The following is a 10,498-nucleotide window of genomic DNA, read 5'->3' on the forward strand; positions in this document are numbered from 1 at the left end:
GCTTTAGCCTGTGCTTATTGTTTGTGATATTTGGCTCCACCCTCTGGCTAAACACCTTCTGAATTCCTTCTCATTATTCATTCATTTCACAGGTATTTCCCGAGCCCCTGCCATAGGCCAAGCACTGTTCTGGGCAATGAGATTTATCAGTGAACAAAACAAAGACCCTTGCCGTTGTAGGGTAGGGAATAGAGAGAGTGAACAATTCTCTGTTACGTTATATTTTAGAAAGCAATAAAGGCTGTGGAAAATTAAAAAGTAGGGCGAGGGGCTTCCCTGGTGGCGCAGTGGTTGAGAATCTGCCTGCTAATGCAGGGGACACGGGTTCGTGCCCCGGTCCGGGAAGATCCCGCATGCCGCGGAGCAACTGGGCCCGTGAGCCACAGCTACTGAGCCTGCGCGTCTGGAGCCTGTGCTTTGCAACGAGAGGCCGGGATAGTGAGAGGCCCGCGCACCGTGATGAAGAGTGGCCCCCGCTTGCCGCAACTAGAGAAAGCCCTCGCACAGAAACGAAGACCCAGCACAACCAAAAATAAATATAAAAATAAATTTAAAAAATTAAAAAAAAAAAAGTAGAGCGGGGTAAGAAATTGGGCAGCGTTAGAGAGTACAGGATGGAGATAGTGGTGTGAAACTTTGACGGGTGTGGTCAGGGGAGGCCTCGTAGGGAACAAAGCCTTGAAGGCAGCCCTGTGGGGGAAGGAAGTACATTCTAGGCAGAGGAAACAGCCAGTGCAAAGACCCTAAGAAAGGCGAGCCTGTGTGATTATGGAACAGGTCAGAGAGGCTGAAACGGCATAAGCAAAGGCTAAGGTCAGAAAGGTAATGAGAAGGGCCTGGTCATTTAAGGCCTTAAAAGGCTACTTCTTCTTCTTCTGTTTTTTTTTTTTTTTTGGCTGCACCGTGCCAAAAAAGTTGTTCCCAGACCAGGGATTGAACCCAGGCCCATGGCAATGAGAGCGCCGAATCCTGACCACCGGGCCTGCCAGAGAACTCCCTTGAAGGCCACTTAAAAGACTGGCTTTTCCTCTTATAAAATAGAGAAGCCTGCTACCAGATTTTAAGCAGAGGGCTGACATAATCAAACTCAACTTGCTGCTGTATTGATTATACACTGGAAGAGGTCTAGGGTCAGGGTTGCAGTTGGGAGACAAAAGTGGAAGCAGACGGCCAGTTAGGAGGCCACTGCAGCCATCAGACAAGAGATGGCAGTGACTCAGGCCCGGCTGGTGACATCAAAGTGGTGAGAAGTGATCAGAGTCTGTATGTATTTTCAAGATAGAACCAACAGGATCTATACATGTGGCATGAAAGAGAAAAGTCAACATGAGTCCAAGACTTCTGATTTGAGCCACTGGAAGGATGGGTTTACGATAAACGCTGGAAGGCTGCTGGTGGAACAGGTTTATGGGTATCAGGAGCCCAGTTTTCCTTCATTCTCCGTCTCCCAACCACCAGCCAGACAGAGAGTCCACTTCCAAAGTGTCTCTTGAATCTTACTGGCTCTATCACCCCCACGCAACCCTAGGAAACTCACAGCCGCCATCACAGCTCACCTGGACTCTTGAGACAGCCTCCTGCCTCCTATCCTGATCCCCGATCCATTCTCAAATGCCTCGTGTTTCTTATGAGGTTACACAGTCTGCAGCCAGAGGGATTTTTTTCACAGTACAATTCATCTTCCCTACTTAATGCCCTTTAGTGTTTTCCTGTGACATCAGACTCCATTCCCTGGGTCGCAAGTGCCTGTCCCATTTGATGCCCACTTCCATCTCCACTCTCCTCCTTTGCTAAACCCTCCGTGATGCAGACAATGGGCTTCTCGCAATTCCTCAAATTTCCACGCTCTGTGGCACCTCCAGGCTCCTGCCCATCTTGACCTCTGCCTGGAACGCTCTTTCTCCCACTCTGCATGGGCATGGCTGGTTCTCCCCCATCCTCCAGGTCTCTGCTTCTCAGAGAGGCCCCCCCAACCCACCCTAACAGAGGCACCCCAGTCCATAGTTCCCCATCACAGCATCTTTTATAGTACTTTCCACAATCAGTAAATATTTATATATAAATATATGTACATATACTTTTTTTTTTTTTTTTTGCTGTTTTATTGGCTGCTCTCCCACCAAACTGTAAGCTCATTGAGCACGAGAAACATGTCTCTTTTGTTCATCACTATAGCCACAGGTCGGCAAAAGAAATAGAGATGCTCCACAGTGATGTGTAAATAAATATATATATAAATAAATATATTAAATGCAATGCAATATAAAGCTTAAACACAATACATAAAATTACTCTCCGAATAGCATCTATACTCCTTAAAATACAAGGCCTGGGACCCTCTGTCTCCTTCTCTCTCACCCATTGGTGCTTCCTCCACACTCACCTACTCGCCATGGCTCACGTTGGTCATGATGGGGGCTGTTTCCTCTGTCTGGAGCTCTCTTACCCCTCATTTCACATAGCTTCCCTCAGCTTAGACATCCGTCCCTCTTGACCCCCTCACTGGTGTACACACAGAATATTTGCTGTTTTCATTACCTGCTTACCCTCTACTCACCCCCAGTCTGTAAGCAACTTGAATACAGGTGATGGGCCCTAAGCCTCATGTGATGTGATATTGTAATAGGGAAGAACCTTTATGTTCTATTACAAGTTAATCACTAAAGGGATGTTGCCTATAAGCTTAAATTACATAAAATGGCCCATCTCTTGGAACCCTGCCTCCCAGGTAATGAACTTTAAGCTAAGATACCTTTGTTTAGCTTGCAAGAAACATACTAACCAGGCCCACATCTGAACGGCTGCAGGAAGAGTCTGGCAGGCACCAGGACTTTACCTCCACCCTTTTTGTATAAAGCCTGAATTCTAACTCAGGGAAGATGGTTCTTTGGGACACTTGTCCGCCATCTTCTTGGTCTGCTGGTTTCCAGATAAAGTCGCTATTACTTGCCTCAACATCTCGTCTCTCAATTTATTGGCCAGTCATGCGGCGAGCAGTATGAGATTGGACCTGGTAACAATAGCTCAAGCACAGGCACGGTGGCTGGCACAAAATAGGTGCTCATAAAAAGTCATTAGAAAGGACTTCCCTGGTGGCGCCTGCCAATGCAGAGGACGTGGGTTCGAGCCCTGGTCCGGGAAGATTCCACATGCCACGGAGCAACTAAGCCTGTGCATCACAACTACTGAGCCTGCACTCTAGAGCCCACGAGCTGCAACTACTGAGCCCACAATGAAGAGTAGCCCCCGGTCAACACAACTAGAGAAAGCCCGCGTGCAGCAACGAAGACTCAACGCAGCCAAAAATAAATAAATAAAATTTTTTAAAAAGTCATTAGAAGAATGAACAAGCCCATGAGTGAGTTAATGCCAACAACATATTTCTAGGGAGAGGTTCTAGGAGTAAATAAATGGGCTACTTTAATGTGTAAGACCTAACATTCGAATTTAACATAATACTTTGCACGCTGATAATTAAGGTATAAAAGTCCTTTAAAATTCATAGTACTCTTAGTCTAAGCAGTCTTACTTAACTTTTGGTGTGGTTTATACCATCATGTTGCTTTCAAAACTCTTTAACTCAGCCCAGACCAAATGATCACAAAAATCAGTTTTTCCGTTATGTAAATACACCCACAGGGAAGAGGAAACATTTATTAAGCTTAAAGAGATCAAGACACTTGCCCAAGATCATAGCAAACATCCAACTCAAGTCAGAGGGTGAGCAAGTGCTCATTGGATGAGACTAGTATTTTTCAAGCTTCTTTTTCATCCCAACCCAGCATCAGAAATACATTTTACCTTTCAATCCAGAACGAGCGCTCACACACACACGTAACACACGTTTTATGAAAAGGTATTTCCCATTGCTACCAATGGTAAAGTGAAAGCAGAGTAGGGGAGAGAGGGGGGGATGAAGAGGTGGAGCACAGGGGATTTTTCGAGCAGTGAAACGATCATATGATCCTGTGATGATGGATACATTTGTCAAAATCCATAGAATTTACAACACAAAGAACAAATGTAAACGTCAGAAACAATAGACTTCAGGTAATAATAATGTATCGATATTAGTTCATCAATAGCAACAAACGTACCATATACTATTTCAAGGTGTTAATAACAGGGGAAACTGGAGTAGGAGGCGGGGAAGGGGGAGAATGGGAACTCTGGATTTTACACTCCATTTTTCTGTAAACCTAAAACTGCTTTTATTTTATTTTATTTTTGCGGTACGCGGGCCTCTCACTGCTGTGGCCTTTCCCGTTGCGGAGCACAGGCTCCGGACGCGCAGGCTCAGCGGCCATGGCTCACGGACCCAGCCGCTGCGCGGCATGTGGGATCTTCCCGGACCGGGGCACGAACCCGTGTCCCCTGCATCGGCAGGCGGACTCTCAACCACTGCACCACCAGGGAAGCCCTAAAACTGCTTTTTCTAAAAAGTCTGTTAGGGACTTCCCTGGTGGTCCTGTGGTTGAGACTCCGTGCTTCCACTACAGGAGGCGTGGGTTCAATCCCTGGTGGAGGAATTAAGATCCCACACGCTGTGCAGCATGGCCAAAATAAATAAATAAATAATAAAAAGTCATTTAAAAAAGCATAGCAGAGACAACATTGCATAGTATTTTATTTATATAGAATATAAAAACTTTAAATAACAACACAGAAACAAAAATTTAGACATGATTTTTATTTAGTGAACAGACGTGCTTACCTGCTTGTAAATTCATTCTATGGACTACCAGAGGAGAAAGCAGTGTGTACATCTGGTACACTGTTGGACCTGGTTCTTTCCCTTTTTAAATCCAACCAAAATTGAAAACTCTAAAAATTCACCCAGATAGGTTGTTGTGATTAGTAATATAGTAATACTCTCTAGTTAGCACTGGAAATTTTTCTTTAATCTTAATCCACATGATAAACATAATGTCTTTTTATCATTCTTCAGTATAAGAATTAAATGCAATCATTTATTCTCTTCATTGTTCAAGTTTAATTCAATTATTGATTCACAGTTTTGAAAAGCAAATGGATCTTTTTTAAAAAATATTTATTTATTTATTTGGTTGTGCCGGGCCTTAGTTGCGGCATTCAGTCTCCTTAGTTGTGGCATTAGAACTCTTAGTTGCGACATGCATGTGCGATCTAGTTCCCTGGCCAGGGATCGAACCTGGGCCCCCTGCATTGGGAGTGCGGAGTCTTAACCACTGCACCCAGGGAAGTCCCTCAAATGGATCTTTTATTCAAACATTTTTCTTTCAAGCTTCATATTTTCCTTGAAAAAGTAATGATTGTGACCTTGAGAGAAAAGCAAAATGTAACAACAATGCATATCTCTAACTTTATAACCTTCCATTCTATGTGTTACAATTATGTTGGGAACATACAGCAGCTAGAATTACCTTCTTTATAAGAAAAATTTAAAGACTTTGGAATGAACATCCTTTTGATGGAATGCTGGTGCCTCTGAGATTAGCTGATCCTATAAAGATGTGTGCCTTTGGCTTCGACTAGGCTATTTTAGAACTCTATAGAAATAAACTTTAACTTGTAGAAAACTCATAGCAATGCAAGTAAGTCTTCCATTTGACATGTACATAAATCCTGTTCAGCGAAGGTTTAACTGAACCACTGGAACAAGAGGATCCATTTCCCAACTGGCTTTTCCATTCCCATGCCTGGTGCTTTGGCCACGATGGCTGGAAGGCTGGACTCAGCTGGTGCCGTTGACCACAGAACCTACATGTGGTCTCTTGTGTGGCTTGGGATTCTAAGAACAAAGCAACTGTGTCTCAGGAGAAAGCAGCCAGAGACCAAGCATTCCAAGGGACCAAAACTGAAGCTGCAAGGCATTTTTGACCCAGCCTTGGTAGAATTTGCACATCATCACCTCCACCCCATTTTATTGGTTACAAGAGAATCACTAAGGCCAGCCAGGGCTTCAAGTGGAGGGGAATTCGACCCCATCTCTTGATGAATTACAGCCATCTTTTAAAACCACCACGTCTTTTGGAATCCTTGAATGTGTTTGACATGTTAAAATATATCATGATTTTCCTCCAAAATTGTACTTAAGAATGTCCCAAAATCAGTTAAACATGCACTTTTATTATCCGAATACCATGTCCAAATATATCTGCCAAATGAGACAGTTTTTCAATCCAAGAAATCTACATCTTATTTCTGAGTGTATGTATTATGCTTAGCTTAGTATTTTACCTTCTGGCAACCAGGAATTCCACCGTGTACGTAAGTGGATATAGCCAGCTCCAACATCTGAACAAAATATGTCTAAAGGTTTTGCTCACTGGCATTTCATTTGATTTCAATAAATTTGTGAGGTTCAAGTAAAATTTCTTTAGGTGCCAAAGCTTCATGATGAATAAACCATGGTTGTTAGTCCTTTTTTGTAGTCATATTTGTTGTCTAAGCTTGTAATTCTTCTACAGTTTTCCAGTTTAGACAGCTGAATTAACAATATATTTTCAGGCTTCCCTGGTGGCTCAGTGGTTAAGAATCTGCCTGCCAATGCTGGGGACACGGGTTCGATCCCTGGTCCGGCAAGATTCCACATGCCACAGAGCAACTAAGCCCGTGCTCCACAACTACCGAGCCTGCGCTCTAGAGCCCGCGTGCCACAATTACTGAAGCCCGTGAGCCACAACTACTGAGCCTGCGAGCCACAACTACTGAAGCCCGCGCACCTAGAGCCCATGCTCCGCAATAAGAGAAGCCACCACAATGAGAAGCCCGCGCACTGCAACAAAGAGTAGCCCCCACTCGCTGCAGCTAGAGAAAGCCCGCACACAGCAATGAAGACCCAATGCAGCCATAAATAAATAAATAAATTTATTTACTTTAAATATATATATATATATTTTTTTCCAACTCAGAGATCATATCTAATCCAGTTGCGAGTGAAATTAAACACCACAAAAAAAATCCTTTTGTAGGAACAAAATTGTGTTATTTGTAATGAGGTGGATGGACCTAGAGTCTGTCATACGGAGTGAAGTAAGTCAGAAAGAGAAAAACAAATACCATATGCTAAAGCGCATATATGGAATCTAAAAAAAAACGGTACTGATGAACCTAGTGGCAAGGCAGAAATACTCAGACGTAGAGAACGGACTTGAGGACACGGGGAGAAGGAAGGGTAAGCTGGGATGAAGTGAGAGAGTAGCGCTGACATATGTACACTACCAAATGTAGAATAGATAGCTAGTGGGAAGCAGCCGCATAGCACAGAGAGATCAGCTCGGTGCTTTGTGACCACCTAGAGGGGTGGGATAGGGAGGGTGGGAGGGAGGCTCAAGAGGGAGGGGATATGGGGATATATATATATGTATAGCTGATTCACTTTGTTGTACAGCAGAAACTAACACAACATGGTAAAGCAATTATACTCCAATAAATATATTTTTTAAAAAAGAAAAAAATCCTTTTGTCACTCGTATCCGATCTAATTGAAAGTGTTGGAAATTTATATCAGTGTTTTTATCAAGCTGAATCACAAACTCTGTATCAGACTATAATTGCATTAAAGCGTTGCTTCCCTATGTTCTGCAGTAGTACGGATTTGGTAAGATATTCTGAGATACTAAGAGGTTTAATTTTCAACTTGTCAGCTGATGTATCATTTTACCCTCAAAAGTCATATGTCCTATTCCATACATACTGGAAGAATAATTGTTAGCAGTTGTGTGACCCGTTTTCCTTTTTGCCACTTAATGTGTTGTTAAATAGATTATTAGAAGTCTCTTTCATTCATAGCAGATGACAACTTAGAAATCATTGATAAATTTATGTATTTTCCCTTCGGAAACGTGAGGGACTTATTGACAGGTTACCATGTTATTTTCTCGGGTGTGTTTTTAATTTTGAAGATTTTAAGTTTTCGTTTGTAAAAATTTCATCACAAATTATATGTTGTCTCTCATTTTTGTTAAGCTTTGCATATTTTATTAAATCACACTTAAATAATGTTCATTATAAAACTTTGCATCTACTTCGTCCTTTTCAGAATGCAGCTCAAATAAAATAAAAATTTTTATTGGTTAGTATTTTTCTCAATATTGTCATGTTTACACTTCCAGATCGAGAAGTTGAACTTGAACATACCTCTACATTTTTCCCATCATCTTCCTTCTACTAATAATGATAAAACAACCCAGTATAAGAGCGATGTATATTAGTTCAATTAAAATGTTATAATAGGGACTTCCATGGTGGTGCAGTGGTTAAGAATTTGCCTGCCTATGCTGGAGACACGGGTTTGGTCCCTGGTCTGGGAAGATCCCACATGCTGCGGAGCAACTAAGCCCATGAGCCATAACTACCGAGCCTCCGCTCTAGAGTCTGCAAGCCACAACTACTGAGCCCATGTGCCTAGAGCCCGTGCTTCACAACAAGAGAAGCCGCCGCAATGAGAAGCCTGTGCACCACAATGAAGAGTAGCCCCTGCTCGCCGCAACTAGAGAAAGCCCGCGCGCAGCAACGAAGACCCAATGTAGCCAAAAAAAAAAAAAAGTTATAATAGCCACCAACTGGGGAAAAAATGTCAGATAACTTTCTTCCCCCAAAATACTCTGAATACTAATTAAATAATACTCAGTTGAGAGTCTTCACAATTTCCTGACCCAAATAAAAAACTGCGGTTCTTCACAACTAACTGCACATTATAATATACAATTAAACTGTACAACATTAACGTCCTGATAGGAAATTGATCAAGTTAGCCATCATATACCAGAAAACTGAAGGAGATGCCCAGGGCCAGCTACATAATTTGCAGGGCCCAGTGCACAATGAAAATGTAGGACCCTGCTTGGACATAAGTCAATCCCCCATTTCCAAGGGCCCATCACCCCAACCCACGTCAGACAGGTGTGCCCAGTGGAATGTGGCAGCAGTCGAGAGACAGGGGCAGAAATGGGGAAACCAGGTGACCCAGTGCACCTGGGGTGGCGTGGAGGGGTGGCTGAGAACCTGTCCCAGAGAGGCAGGGAGGCGATGAGACATAGACACCGTGGAAGGCAGGTCATGTATGAGCCGAGGCTCCAAGCCCCCAGTGCCTGCTTCATTGTCCCATCTGACTTCACTGATACAACACAAATTCAAAGATTAAATTAATAAGAATTTCAAAACAGTGACAGCAAAGCATTAGATTCCAAGTACAGGACACTTCTGTGTGTTGGGCCCTGAACAATGGCACTGGTGGCACCCCCATGAAGCCAGCCCTGGAGAGGGCAGTGAGCAAAAGAGTGAATGATGTTCCCAGCTAACTCACCCCATCTCACACAGCTAGCTGGTCCTCACATGGTTGCCATGACAGCTGTTTGGGGATGAAGGGTATGTGATGCCCTCTCCTAATCTTTTTTTTTTCTTTCACGTCATGACCAACTTATCACATCTAAGGGCTTATCTCTCTTAGGGCCTGTCCTCACGAGGTGAGAAGTGTCAGGAAAGCAACCTGGTACAGCAGCAAGAATGGGACCAGGAGTCAGACAACGCCGGTTGTCTCCCTCTAACCTTCCACACCGTGGGCGCGTCCCTTCATCACTCTGGGCCTCTGCTTCCTATTGCTAAATTCCTCATGTTATAATGGTGGCTTCCTTATTATTATTATTAATGAAAGGGTTAGACTAGGTCACCTCTAACATTGCCTCCAGCTCTGTTTCTGGGAGAAGGAAACAATGCAAATAGATGTTTGGCAAAAGGCATTTGGCCTCTTGACTGTTTTATCTCCCTTTTCAGTGGACTGGTTGTAATCAGTATAATTTGATTTATCAAAGCCATATCTGAGCTGTTTGGTGTGGTGTTGTCACCACATAAAAGACAAAAGTAAGGAGGTGTGAGTAATTTGGATGTGTGTAGGCAAAGGAAGCTCTCATTTCCTTAGGGCCCAGAGCAGATAGGCTAATTCTGTGACTCCAGATTTTAAAATAACAATAATTAGTACCTGTGACAGTTCTTTTATCTAAGGTGCTCATAGGGCTTTGTTGTCTTTAACCCATTAATTCACCTGCCTCAAGCCATCAGGGGGTCAGGAGGAATCTCCTTAGCAGACTAGCACACCAGTAACCAAACCTCACAACAGTGAGGAATGCCATGACTAAGGCCAGTCAGAACTGGGTGGGAGGAGAGACAGGGTCACCAAAATAGTCCTCTTGGAAGAATTAAATGGGAAATCTTCCTGTTGCTCTCCTAACAGCAATTTCACAGCTCACAGGGTCTTTTGGGTGAATCCTCCTGGATGTCACATTTTAGCATCTGGAAAATTCCTTTACGCTTAACGTAAACTTTAGATTAGCTTTTACAGCTTCAGACAGACCGTGATTATGCCCAAAGCAAGTAAAGGGGAGGACTCTTCTCCCTAGAATCATCTTCTCTCAGAGGAAAAAAAAAGCTTTTTAAAGTTAGGGAATCTTGGGACTTCCCTGGTGGCGCAGTGGTTAAGAATCCGCCTGCCAATGCAGGGGACACAGGTTTGAGCCCT

Source organism: Globicephala melas, chromosome 10 (assembly GCF_963455315.2).
Source record: "Globicephala melas chromosome 10, mGloMel1.2, whole genome shotgun sequence".
In the NCBI taxonomy this organism is placed as follows: Eukaryota; Metazoa; Chordata; class Mammalia; order Artiodactyla; family Delphinidae; genus Globicephala; species Globicephala melas.